Genomic DNA, 13534 nt, shown 5'->3' with positions numbered 1-13534 from the left:
CCCATTCCTGCTTCCCTTCCTGTGCCCCCCCCCGCTTCGTTGCTGTGGCCCCAATAGCCTGCCACCCCCCTTAGCCCTCCGGTTTGCACGAGGCTTTGCATCACTTCCTCTGTGCAGAACCCCCCATTGCTGTGCCCCTTCTTGCACCCCTCTTTTGCAGCACTGTTTAGCCATCCCCCCCTACTAAAAGTACAGCTAACTCGGAAATCCAGATTGTTTTTAATTAGCGTTTTTAATTAAAACACAGCTTGCAGCCAGTGCTGTGAATCTTTATCACTGGACTGTGAGCTACTCCTGGCAGGGAATTCTCTCTCTGTACCATTGGTTTTGTAGCAGTCACTGTTACCTTTGCCTCAGTATCCCTCTGGGTTCTCTGTACGTGTCCCTTTCTGGAATCTTACCTCTCATTGGGAAACCCCTCACAACCTTTCCTCTTTGCTTTTCTGTACGGAACATCTGTATTTTATCCTCCTTTATATGAACTTCTTTATAACCTTTGGGCTGTAACACCCCTGGCAATGAAAACACAAATTGCATTTTAAAGTGACGCTGCTGTGTTTTGTACCAATTTCCAAATTTTTATTTTATTATTATTATTTTTTTAATCAGGACACATTATACCTGTTGCGGAGCAGTGTGGCTCCACAGCTGCACAGCACAGCATCTTAGGGACAGCTTTTATTGAGCTGGCAGGCGTAACTGCCGGACGCCGGACAGGCGGTACATCCCCTGCACCACGCCTTGCTGCTCAGTGAATGCAGCGCCGCCCTGCAGGACCTGGGGGACTACAGAACAAGCGCCAGCCTTTAGCTGAGCTCGTTAGTCAAGACCTGGTTCAGGCTGCGCTCTTCTCTCATAAGCAATCATAGATCATAAAATCAATTGAGCTGGAAGGGACCCTTAAAGGCCATCTGGTCCAACCCCCCTACAGGGAGCAGGGACCCCCACAGCTCCATCAGGTGCTCAGAGACTCATCCAGCCTGACCTTGGGTGTCTGCAGGGATGGAACAACCACCACCTCTCTGGGCAACTTGTGCCAGTACTGCACTACTCTTACCAGAAAACAATGTTTTCCTTATATCCAGTCTAAATCTCCCTTCTTTTCGTTTGAAATCATCCCATCCACCAAGCCCAGCCGGGCTACTGCTTGGTTCTTCCTCGGAGGAGAAAGCTGTCAGAGATGTCACTGCAGGAGCTGGTGAGAAAACTGGACGCAGATGTGTACTTGGCTTTAAAGAAGTGCCAGGACCTAGGAATCAGCCCGGAGAAAGTAATTCTGGGGAAGCCAGAGACACCGCAAGTCTCAACGCAGCTCCCACAAGTGCGGTGGTGTTAAATTGCACACAATCATAGAACCATAGAATTGCTCAGGTTGGAAAAGACATTAGAGATCACCGAGTACAACCGCAACCTGACCATCCTCCCCTCACTCTAACAACCCACCACTAAATCATGTCCCTGAGCACCACAGCCAGACGTCTTTTGGACGCATTCAGGGACAGTCAGGGACACATCCCTGCTTAGCCAGGGCTGCTGAAGGATGATGGAGAGCGGCTTTGCAGCCACATCTGCCAACTCCCTCAGCACCCCAGGCTGCAATCCATCCGGCCCCATGGACTTGTGGGTGTGCAGCTTTCGGAGCAGGTCCAAAGCCATCTCGCTGTGGGTTATGCCTATTCTGTTCCCCATCCCTATCTACCAGCACAAAGGGCTGTGTGCCCAGGGAACAACCCGCCTCACTGGGAAAGACTGAGGCAAAGAAGGCACTGAGTACCTCAGCCTGATCCGGATCCTTGCTCGCTGCGTTCCCCCCTGTGTCCAACAGGGGATGGAGATTCCCCTTCCCCTTCTTCCCTTCCCCTTCCCTTTCCCTTCCTACCCTTCCCTTTCCTCCCTCCCTTCTTCCCTTCTCTCTCTCTCTCTCTTTCTTTCCTGTCTTTCTTCCCTTTCTTTGCCCTTCTTTCTTCTCTTTTTCACTTTCTTCCCTTCCTTTCCCTGCTTCCTTTCAGCCTAGCTCTCACCGTGTTGTCCAGATCCCGGTGCTCCTTTTCCCATATCTCCACGTTCTGCCCGGATCCCAGCGTTCCACTGCGTCTCCCTGCGGATCTCCCACCCCACAGCCCCACTCCCTCCGGGCCGCCATCCCCGGAGCTCCGCCCTCCCCCTTCCCCTCCCCCAGCTCCGCAGGAGATCCCTGAGGGCTCTCCGTTCCCCCCCACTCATCTTCGCCCCCCGCCGTCCCTCCAGCCCCACTCCGGCTTCAGGCCGTGCGTGCAGGCCGCGTTGCCGTGGCGACGGCGCGCCCTCCCTCATGGCAGCGCGCGAAGCCGGCCCCGCGGCGACAGCGCATGCGCGACGGCGTCGCCGGAGCGACGGCGCCTCAGCGCGCCTGCGCCACTCCGTTGCCGCGGCGCCTGCGCCGTCCCCGCCGAGTGACGTCATCAGCCCCGCGACCCGAGCGGGAGGCGGCCGTGCGGAAGTGGTGCGGGGCACCGCGGGGCTCCGAGCGCCGCCTCGGCTTCGACGGGTGGGCGTTCGGGGGGGGCACCGGGGCGGGGGCCGGGGTGAAGGGGGTTGGGGGCCGCGTGGCGCTCCGCGTTGCCCCGTGGGGTCTCTGTGCCGCTCGGGGCTTCCGCTCGGCGGGGGCGGCTGCCCTGTGTCTCCCCGCCTCCCCCACCCCGTGTGTTTCACTGCCCTCCTCTCCTCCCCCTGCCGCTGGTCGCCCACAACCCCCCCGTCCCTCCGTGTGACCCCCGGGGTTGCTCCTCCTCCCCCATTTACTCCCAGTTCCCCCGTTCTGATCACTGTAGTCCTCTTCCACCCCTCCCCTCTGTGCCTCCCCCATTCTGACCCCCAGGGTCCACCTGTCTGCACCTTCCCCCCCCGATCCCTCCCCAGCCCCCCGTTCTAAATCTCTCGTGTCCCCCCACCCCGTCACGAGTCTCCCCATTCTGTCCCCTAGAGTTCCCCCACTTTCCCAGTCCCCTCTATCTGACCCCCAGAATCCCCTCTCCTCCCCCAGGTACTCCCACTCCAATTCCCCCATTCTGATCCACAGAGTCTCCGATTATTCCCCTATTCCCCTCTCTTTGACCCCCAGGGTCCTGTGTCCTCCCTTCTCCCCCCACCTCCTGGCCCCTTTTTCTGACCTTAGAGCCCCCTGTACCCCCCCCGTGTACTCTTCCCTGACCCCTGGAGTCTGTTTCCCCCACTTGGACCTCCATTCCCCCCAACCGGACTCCTTTTCTGCCCAGTAGAAGCCCCCCGCAACCCCTGGCTCTCTCCTCCCACCCCTCCCTCCGGCCTCAGATGCACTTTCTGCCTTGTAGAGGCTCTGTTCACCCCTTTCCCTTCCACAGCCCACTAAATTCCCCTCCAACGCTTTTTCAACCCCATAGGCAACCCACTCTCCTCTTCTCCCCCCAGTACTCCCCTGAGGTCTACCCCAGACTCCCCTTCCAACCCGTAGAAGCCCCCCACAACCCCCCAGATTTCCCCTGCCACCCTCTCTCCACTCCTATACCCCCTTTCCTCCCAGTAGAGACCCCACTCACCTTTTTTTCCCCCCTCACAATCCCCCGTCCACTCCCAGACCCCCCTTTCTGCCCTACAAAAGCCCCGTTTTCCCCTTTCAACCCCTCAAGTTCCCCTCCAAAATATTCCCCACCACAATGTACCCCTCCACCCCCAGACCCCCTTTCCACTCACAGAAGCCTCTTTCTCCCCTTTTCCCCCTCAAAATCCCCTCTCTCTACCCTCAGGCCCCCTTTCCACATCACAGGGCTTCGGGCTCACTACAATTCCCCAGTTTCCCTGTTCCACCCGTTCTCCAACTCCAGACCCTGTTTCCACCTCATAGAAGCCCCACTCACACCTTTCCCCCCATAGATCCCAGAGATGTCCCAGAGGGGTACTCTATGTCAATGTCATACTGTGTCAGTTTTGTTGTATTTTTTCCCCACTTCCTTTCAGAAATGGATGTTTCTCGCCAATCCCCTGTGCTAGGCACCAAGGAAACAACTCTCCCCAGGCCACCAGGTGACACCAGGACAACCACTGGCGGTGCCAGCACTGGGACAACCACCTGTCCCCAAAGTTGTCACTGTGACCGTGGAACCCGGGGCCGTACCAACGTACCTCGAGAGCCCCATCAGCATCCTGCAGCTCCTGGAGCCGGGTGACGCTGTCACCCTGGCTGTCCAAGACTGTCCCCAGCTGTCTCCCCTGCCATGGTGGCACAACTGCAGCACGGTGACATCCTCATTGAAGAGGTGGCGAGGAGGGGTTCAGGGAGGGGGGCTGGGGACAGTCGGGGGACACGTGGGCTGTGACATGGGGTTGGTGGTGTCACCTTCACTGGATGGCACTGAGTGTCACTGTCTTCAGGTGACACCGTGACACAGGGTGACCTCGATGTGGAACAGCCGTGACGCTGTTCCACATCAAAATACAACAGAATGCAACAAAATAGAACAAAATTGACGTATTGTAGACGAAAAACTTAACATGAGCCAGCAGCGTGCCCTTGTGGCTCGGAAGGCAAATGGGATCCTGGGCTCCATCAGCAGAGGGGTGGCCAGCAGGGACAGAGAGGTGATTGTTCCCCTCTACTCTGCTCTTGTGAGGCCCCATCTGGAATACTGCGTCCAGGTCTGGAGCCCCCAGTACAAGAAAGACGGAGCTGTTGGAGAGGGTCCAGAGGAGGGCCACGAAGATGATCAGGGGACTGGAGCACCTTCCCTATGAGGACAGGCTGAGGGAGCTGGGCTTGTTCAGCCTGGAGAAAAGAAGGCTGCGGGGTGACCTCATTGCAGCCTTTCAGTACCTAAAGGGAGCCTACAAGCAGGAGGGGAATCAACTCTTTGAAAGGGTGAGTGACAGCAGGACAAGGGGAAATGGTTTTAAGCTGAGGGAAGGGAGATTTAGGTTGGATGTCAGGGGGAAATTCTTTACGGAGAGAGTGGTGAGGTACTGGAACAGGCTGCCCAGGGAGGTTGTGGATGCCCCGTCCCTGGAGGTGTTCAAGGCCAGATTGGATGGGGCCCTGGGCAGCCTGGTCCAGCATTAGGTGGAATGGTTGGTGGCCCTGCGTGTGGCAGGGGGGTTGGAGATTCATGATCCTTGAGGTCCCTTCCAACCCTGGCAATTCTGTGATTCTGTATTTATTTTAATGGAAACAGACATTTTTGGGGGCGATCTCATGGGGACAGAGCAGACTGAGAACATGTCACTATGTGAGGTTGTCCTGAAAATCCCCATTTGAGAACACTGGAGCACAGCAGGAACCACTAGGGACACTCTGGTCACCCTGACACCCCTCTGGGACATCTCCAGACCCTTCTGGATGAGTCCAGGAGCCCCAGACACCTCAAGACATCTCTGGGACATCTCTGGGACATCTCCAGAGCCTTTCAGAAGACTACATATCCTTGCAGAAGACTACAGGACCCTCTGAACCCACTTGAGGACTCCGTGGACCCCACAGGCTCATTCCGGGACATCTGCAGACCCTTCTGGATGAATCCGAGGACTCCCTGGATCAACGTGAGGATCCCCTGGACCCTCCAAGTTCTCTCTGGGACATCCCCAGACCCTTCTGGATGACTCCAGGACCACTCAGCCTCACATGACGATTCTCTGGACCCTACCAGACTCTACTGGTGGGACATCTCCAGATCATCCCAGTGGCTCCTGGGAACTCCTGGGCCCATCCTCGGAGCTTCCAGGTCCTTCAAGGGATCCCTGGGACTATCCTGGAGACCCCCTGGGCACCCTCAAGACCCTACCTGGACATCTGCAGACCCTTCTGAATGAATCCAAGGACTCCCTGGACTCCCTGGACCTACCTGGCCCCCCCCCCGCACGCCCCAAACCCCTCTAGCACATCTCCAGATTCTTCTGCATGACTCCAGGGGTGGATAGGGGAGGTCGTGGGAGGGAGAAAGGGGTTAGTGAAGCTTCTAGGGGGGAAAGGTGTGAGCGGGGCTTCTGTGGGGTGGAAACGGGGTCTGGAGCTGGAGAAAGGGTGGAACAGGGAAACTGGGGGATTGTGGCGTGCACCGTCTGCACGTGCTCTGCAGCATGCCTAGTGCAAGCAGGGAGCAGCAGCGCGGCGGTGGCAGCATTGCACGGGAACCTGCTGTGCTGCAGCGCGAGACTCCGGTCCTGCTGCTGGGCAGCGCCGGGCGCAGCCTGGCTCCCTGCTCTCCGCACCTCCCTGCAGGGACCGATGGCCGTGCCCGGGATCTGCCCGAGCCTCTTCTGCAGGCTGAGCCGCCCCAGCTCTCCCAGAATCCCACCCCAACATTTCCCACGCGGTGCTGAGGAGGGCAGGGGACGCGGGGGGAGGAACGGGGCTGGTGGTCGCAGTCCTACGACGCGGCCGTTTGCGCCGCCCCGTCCTTCCCCAGCGGTGGGCACTGGACGCGGTGGGTTCGTGGAGCTGCAGAAACGACCGCGGGCAGAGACGTAGCAAAACGAACGCTGAACGTTTAATCGTTGAACACGCAGAGCAACCCACAGAGAAATGACCGCATTCCCAGCCGGCTCCCGTCCGAACGATCGTTCCCCCCTCACAGCTTCCCTCCTCGGGGCCAACACGAAGCGGCTCCACGTCGGCTTCGCGCAGCTCCGGGAGCTCCGCGCGGGGACAGACGGAAAGCGGCGCTTGGAGACGGCAGCTGCGGGGCAGCAGCTCAGCACGGCGCCGCCGACGATCGGAGCCGAGCGAGAAGCGAAGGCGCCCGCCGGACTCCGTGCCGGGCTCGAACGCGAGTCGATCCGTGGGATCGCTCCCTCTCTTTCGGGGCCGCCCGGCTCAGCCGGGAGCCGCTCCCGGGCACCGGGCGGGTCCCGCCGCTCGCGGTCAGCCGCCGCTTCTCGCAGCCCGGCAGCGCCTCGCCGCCACGACGGAGGACGGCGCGGTTCCCCCTCCGAGATCGGCTGCGTTCCGACGGGGGACGGACGGGGGCGGCGGCGGTGCCCGCGGCCGCGGCCGCCATTGGCGGAGAGCCCGCGCTCGGCCCCGCCTCCTCCGCTCTGCCATTGGTCGGTGTGCCGAGCGGGGCGGGTGCAGGGCGCGGGGTCCTTTCCTCCCGCGGTCGCGCCGTCATTGCGTCATCAGCGCGCGCGCCCCGGACGGCCCCGGCCCGGCTGCCCGCGGCGATGCCTGCGGTCGTCGTGTTGCGGGAACTCGGCGCGGCTTCTCTGGAAAAAGGATTTTTGCAGATCAACTCTCTGGGCGCGCTGCTCCCTCCTGGTTCAGCCCACAGCGTTCCGCCCGTGCAGTGGTTGTTCCCGTGCCTGTTTTCCAAAGCCCCGGCTCCATGGAGCTGAGCGCTGTTTTGCCGTTGATCTTCGTTGGAGCAGAGATGGATCGTAGGAGGCAGTGCGATCCCACAGAGATGCACCGAGCAGGAGGCAGCAGAAACCTGTTTGTGAGCGGCCGTTTTGAGCCAAATGCGGCACGTCGCGGTGCGCTGTGGAAGCGCAGGATGGCTGACGTGGGAAGGGACCTCTGGGTCCACCTGGTCCAGCCCTGCTCCAACAGGGCCACCAGAACTGGTGCCCGGGACACATCCAGCTGGGTTTGGAGATCTCCAGGAGGAGACGCCGCAACCTCTCTGGTCCCTGTGCCAGTGCAGCAGCGCTTACAGTGCAGGAGTGCTCCTGATGTGTGGTGGCAACCTCTGGTCCTGGCGCTGGGCTCCGCTGGATGCAGCCTGGCTCCGTCCTCTGTGCCCCTCCCTGCAGGGATTGGTGGCCGTGGGTGGGATCCCCTGAGCTGCCCTTCTCCAGGCTGAGCAGCCCCTCTCTCTCAGCCTCTTGTGGTAGAAGAGGTGCTCCAGTCCCTTCACCATCTTGGTAGCCCTCCGCTGGACTCTTTCCAGTATGTCCAGCTGTCTCTTGTACTGGGAGCCCAGACCTGGACGCTGTTCTCCAGGTGCAGCCTCACCAGCGTCGAGCAGTGCAAAAGTAATGGTGCAGAATAACGGTCCTTACCTGCTACAAGTCAGGACTAGGGCTATGATGGGAGCACACTGCTTTTTGACTGACATGGAGAACTGGTAGGAAGAGGGCCTGGTGGGCCTGAACACAGATGGCAGGTGGTCCAGCTTTTGTTTCACTGGAAACCAGATAACTCCATGGGCAGCAATGTGGAGAAATGTTCTCCATGTAGTTGTGTCCCTGTGGCTTCTTTCTGATGTGCTTGGAAAGTCCCACTAGAATAGGCTGCTGCGTGAGACAGAAGCCTGATACATATCACTTGTGTGGGTGGAGTTTTATCATCTCTGTATTCATTTTTATGTTTGTTTTTTTTCATTTCAACTCTATGTGTGCATCGGGGCAAGCCTTCCTTTGCTAAATCCTTTTCTTGTGGCCTTAGGCAACAATCAAGGGGGTCTCAGGTTTCAGTGCTGAGCAAGAAGCGCAGGCTCTCAGGAAGGCCATGAAGGGCTTTGGTAAGTCGATCTCCCTCCCTCCTCGGGTCAGCTTTTATTTTTTCCCCAGCACTGGGAATGGCTGCTCTGGTGGTTTGTTAGAGGGAAGCGTAGCTGCTTGCATTGCTCTGCTGCACAACTGCCCTAAAGATGTTTGGAAAGTGGAAACAGAACTGCCCTTCATGTCCCGAAATGCAGCTGCCCTGGAGGTGTGGGTCCTGGCAGCTTTGTGTGCATAGCTGTAGTCCTGGGGCTGTGGAGAGCTGGCTGTGTAGGGGACTGGAGGTGGCACAAGAGCAGAGGGCACTTGTGATTCTTGTGCAAGCAGCCTGACTAGCTTCCATTTCTTTCTTGCAGGCACGGATGAAGATGCCATCATCGACGTCTTGACCAAACTAAATGTTTCCCAACGTCAGTGAGTTCTGGTCACCTCTAAGAGCACCAGTGGCAGGGTAGGTGGTCTGCAGAGATGTGTGAACGTGGTTGTGTCACTTGGGTGAAAAGCGAACAACGACCCAATCTCCCTAAGAGAAAGGTCAGCAGAGACTTTACCTGACCAAGGTTGTTTTGTTCTTGTTCAGTTCAGAGCAGTTGTTGATGCAAGGAGGGTTGGAGCCTGAAGAGGAGTGGTGAACAGCTCAGTTCCTTCTGTCCTCGAAGGCCGTACCTTCTGCCAACTCCTTTCTCCTCTCTTGGCCTTCTAGGATTTGATTGATGACTTGAAGTGACTTGAAGCTGAGTGGGAGTTTTGAGAGAGTGATCACTGGGATGATGACTGCCACCACCATGTATGACGTGCACACACTAAGGAGGGCTGTGAAGGTTTGGAAGTCTTCCTTTCGTATTGCTTAAGTTCTGGCCAAGGACTTACTGCTTTGTTATGTATGTCTTCTTATTTATCATTAACCTAAATTATTATTAAAGAAACCTGGTTGCACGTCACGAGCAGTTGCTGGTATCTTAAATCTTGCCTTGGTGATTCCCTAGGGAGCAGGAACAGATGAAAGTTGCCTGATTGAAATTGTGGCTTCTCACACCAATGAAGAGATTCGTCACATGGATGAGAACCACAAGCTTCGTAAGTAGAGCAAAAGGCCAGGCCTTGTCCTGCTGTCTGACAGTCAGTTTGTGTGTGTGCAGGCAGACGTGAAGAGGAAGGAATCTGGGGAGCTTTTAGGTGTGACACACTGGCCGACCTGGGTGTTGCTGTTTGTCCAGAGAGAAGCTAGACTAGAATTTCACCAGCAACTGAGCTGGTGTAAATAGAACGGGGAGGAGCATTCTGTCTGTCAGCGGGACGTGTGGCTCTCTTGCCCGTTTCTTACTGTCTGTGCTTCTTAATTGGAGACTGCATCACTAATGATGATGGCTGGAGTGCTGCAGTGATGCTGAGAGCCCTGGGCCCAGTTCTGTACTTAGCAGGTTATGGCTGGTAAATGTTGTGGGCAGCACCCAGGTGGTGGCCCTGCTCCTAATGGGTGCTGTGTGTGTGTTCTTGCTAGAATCTGGCTGCTCCCTTGAGGATGACATCGTATCTGACACATCTCCCATGTTTCGAAGGGGCCTCGTGTCCCTCGCAGCAGTGAGCCACGCTGAGGGGAGAAGGGGGTGAATCTTCAGAGCTGTGGGCACAGCTCTGCACTCAGTGGTGAGGAGCTCCAGGCTGGCTTTTTCTCTCCCTGTGTGTCCCATGGCCTGCTCCTCAAACCCAGCTTCTGCAGGGAGGAGACTCTGACTCTGGGTGTGCATGAGTGCTGTGGGCCCTTTTTTAAACATCCCAGTAAAGTGGGTTGCTGCTTGTTTCAGAAGGAAGCCCGAAGCACAGCTGAGCTGTGTTTCACTGTGTTTGTAAGCTAGTGTTCCCTTTGGTGCACTCCATTATCCATCTCCAGCAGCTGTTCCTGAATGGGGAGTTCTCAGGAGTTGTTTCCAGTAGATGCTCTGGTGAACTGAGTCTTCTATCCTTGTGTCTTTGCAGGCAAACAGAGATGAGGGAGTGATGCCTTTGCTCAGCAGGATGCTCAGGTGTGTAAGTAACATGAAGTAATGTGCTTCCCAATCTATTCTTGTGCATGTGATGCGTGGTGAAGAGAAGCCAACCTGTGAAATGGGCATAATGGTTCTAGTCTTGTTTGCAAGTCTCTGATGAGAGGTCTCTAGACAGGCTGGTTACTTGGCAGGGGCAATGACATTTTGGTTGTGGGTTGCCGTGCCTGGTTGGTGCCTGTTGGAAAATATCCATGATGTAGACAAGTACAGGCCAGCAGTGCTCTAGCTCCAAGGAATTAAAGATCTCCTGTACACCCAGTCTTCTCCATGAGCCTTACTTTGTCATCCATGTCTGTAAGTGCCTATACGAAGTGGGGGAGAAGAAATGGGGAACAGATGAGGTGCAGTTTATGTCCATCCTCTGTACACGGAACAGGGATCACCTGCTGAGAGGTAGGACCCCTGCACAGTGTCCTGGGTTTTTCTTTCCTTCCTTGTTTGTGTGAGATGCTTTTGTAGGAGCTCCATAGCTGTTCAGGAGATGGGAACTCTTCTGAGGCAGCAGGTGTCCTAGAGAGAGCCCCATTGCATCCATTGCATTTGGGCTGTGTTATTCCCTCCTGAGACTGAAAGGGGCTTCAGAAACCTAAGTACAACTGGCTGCTGCTCCAGCATGGAAGGCAGAGATCATGAAGTGATCTCCACGTCCTTGTAAAGCTCCAACTTGTCAACCTGCTGTCTGAGTGTGGAGCACGACCAGCCGTGCTGCGCTTTGTGTGTACGTTGCCTGTAGGGCTGGAGGTGGGGAAGCTGCCCCAGTGACTGCAGAAGGAACTTGAGCTGCACTGTGCCTGGTTGCAGGTCAGCCTCATAGTCTTGGTCTGTTTGCCCTGACTGGGGGGAGTGTAAACCATCAGGTGTGTGTGTCAAGCCTTTGCTCTCAGTTAATTGCTGTCATGGAATGGTACCTATGAAAGAATGACTTGTCCATAATGCACATCTCATCAGCTCTGCCTGATGCCTCATGCTGAGGTGCCTTGTGCTGGGGTCACGTACCAAATGTGCCAGCACCTCCTGCTGGGACTCATGGATAGCACTGCCGTTAGAAACTCTGCTGGTGCTGCCTTCATGATGTGAAATTCTCTACCAACCTCTGAGATACAACTTCCTCCCAAGCCCTACGCTCCTGTCTGCTAAGCTGTGCGTTCTTATCGCTACAGGACGTGGTTCCTGTTTGCTTTTGCAGGTGTTTGTAACTGTTGGTGATGTTGGAAGTATCCAAATAATTTTCCAGGACGGTATCTCTGATAAAGCAGATTTTAGTTGCAGTTGCCATGTTGGGCCTCCTGCAAGCAGGAGCGCACAGAAAACAGTGCTCCACCTTTTATCCCCTATTGCCCAACGCTGATCTCTTTCTGCCCTGGTTCCTCACTGGCTGAGTACTGGCATCCTGACACTGCCACAGCGTGGGACAGTTCTGCTTTGTGTAAAGGCCCTGGCTCCTGGAAAGCTTGTTACATGTATTTCACGTTTGCTGGCTTAGCAGTCTTACAATATGTTTTCCAGTTCAGAATACTATACCTACATTGTTTAAAAGATTTAAGATCTATTGCAACTTTGTAAGGAAGAATTTGTGGCATAGCTCAGTAATTATGTTTCTAAAAGATGTTACTAATATGTACATGATATTTCTACTTTTCACACCAGCTACTCCTAAAGACAAGCTACAGAATACAAACGCGTTATGTTCCACTTCTTTAACTCAACTGTCCATCTCAATATCCAGTGCAGAAACAACATGTCTCTCCCACAGTGAATAACACTGTGAAGGCATCACAGAGCGCCTGCTTGTCTCCGCAGTGCTCAGGGGCTTTTCTGAGCTGCAGGCCCCGCACTGCAGCCCCACGGCACAGCCTCACAGCTGGTGACGGACTGAAGCTGGAGAATCCTGGCAGCAGAGGACGCTCCTGCCCCACAGAAGGGCCGTCAGCTCCAGCGCAGCTCCAGCGCCCTCAGTGCTGGAGAGGAGGCTGAGGTGCCTCCAAGCGATGGATGCGGTCCATCCAACCTTCCACCTCGTGTGGTTCACCGTGCAAGGCCAGCAGGAAGAAAGGTGGGCACGGGTAACACGGCATCCAAAGGGACTGCAGAGCTCTCGGGCTGGGAGTCCAGGGTGTGGGGGCCCAGGGGTGCTGTGGGACAGGGGTGAAAGGAGGTGGTGCGTGCCAGTCCTTGGCTGCAGGACTGGTGCTGGTGGCAGGGCCTTGGGTTCTGTGTCTGCAGCACCTATTTGCGGATTGGTGTCTGCTTGGAAGGGATGGGACCCACCTCCCTAAGGGAGGCGAGGATATTTTTGTCAGTAGCATGGCAGCTTCACAAGGGAGGCTTTCAACTAAGAATGGGGAGGGCTGCTGAGCAAAGGGATGGGGTGATGCAAGGGAGAGGGACCAGAAAATGAGCACTTACAGGAGAGCAAGAAAATGCCTGAAGGCACCATTCTGGGGAGATCCCCCAAAGCTCCAGAGGAGGTTCTGGTGGGTAACAGGGGGAGGCTGCTGGGACAGAGGAACAGATGGACAGAGGGACCAATGGAGGAGAGAACTGTTGGAGGGAGGGAGGGAGGGATGGAAAAACAGATTGAAAGATCACTGGATGGATGGAACGATTGTGGGATGAAAGGATGGATGCAAATACAGGTGGATGGAGGGATCAACAGGAAAATATGATTTCTGCCTCAACGAGCAGCGTGCCCCCAGGCCCCACTCCCTCCATGGGGACCAGTGGGGGTGGCCTCGGGGGTACAGGACCCACATCCCATTGTTTGGAGCCATTCCCTTGGCTGCTAAAGAACCCGGAACCTGTAAGAGGAGTTACACTGTAAAAGGAGGTCTCTTCCCAGGCTAAAACACCTCCCGTGTACATTGAGATAAAGCAAATTAGTAACCGACTCATCTTTTCTTTATGAGTTTAACTTTCAGCCCTGCACTTTCCTTGACAGCGCAAGTAGTTCCCTGGCATCCTGGAATAACCTCCTGCAACAACACTTCAGTTACCTCCTGTGCCTTATTAGTTCTACAAGGGAATGCCTGCAGCCCCCCTAAGAA

The sequence above is a fragment of the Phasianus colchicus genome, chromosome 35 (assembly GCF_987193195.1).
Source record: "Phasianus colchicus chromosome 35, bPhaCol1.hap1.1, whole genome shotgun sequence".
In the NCBI taxonomy this organism is placed as follows: Eukaryota; Metazoa; Chordata; class Aves; order Galliformes; family Phasianidae; genus Phasianus; species Phasianus colchicus.
Note: the sequence above shows the minus strand (reverse complement) of the source record.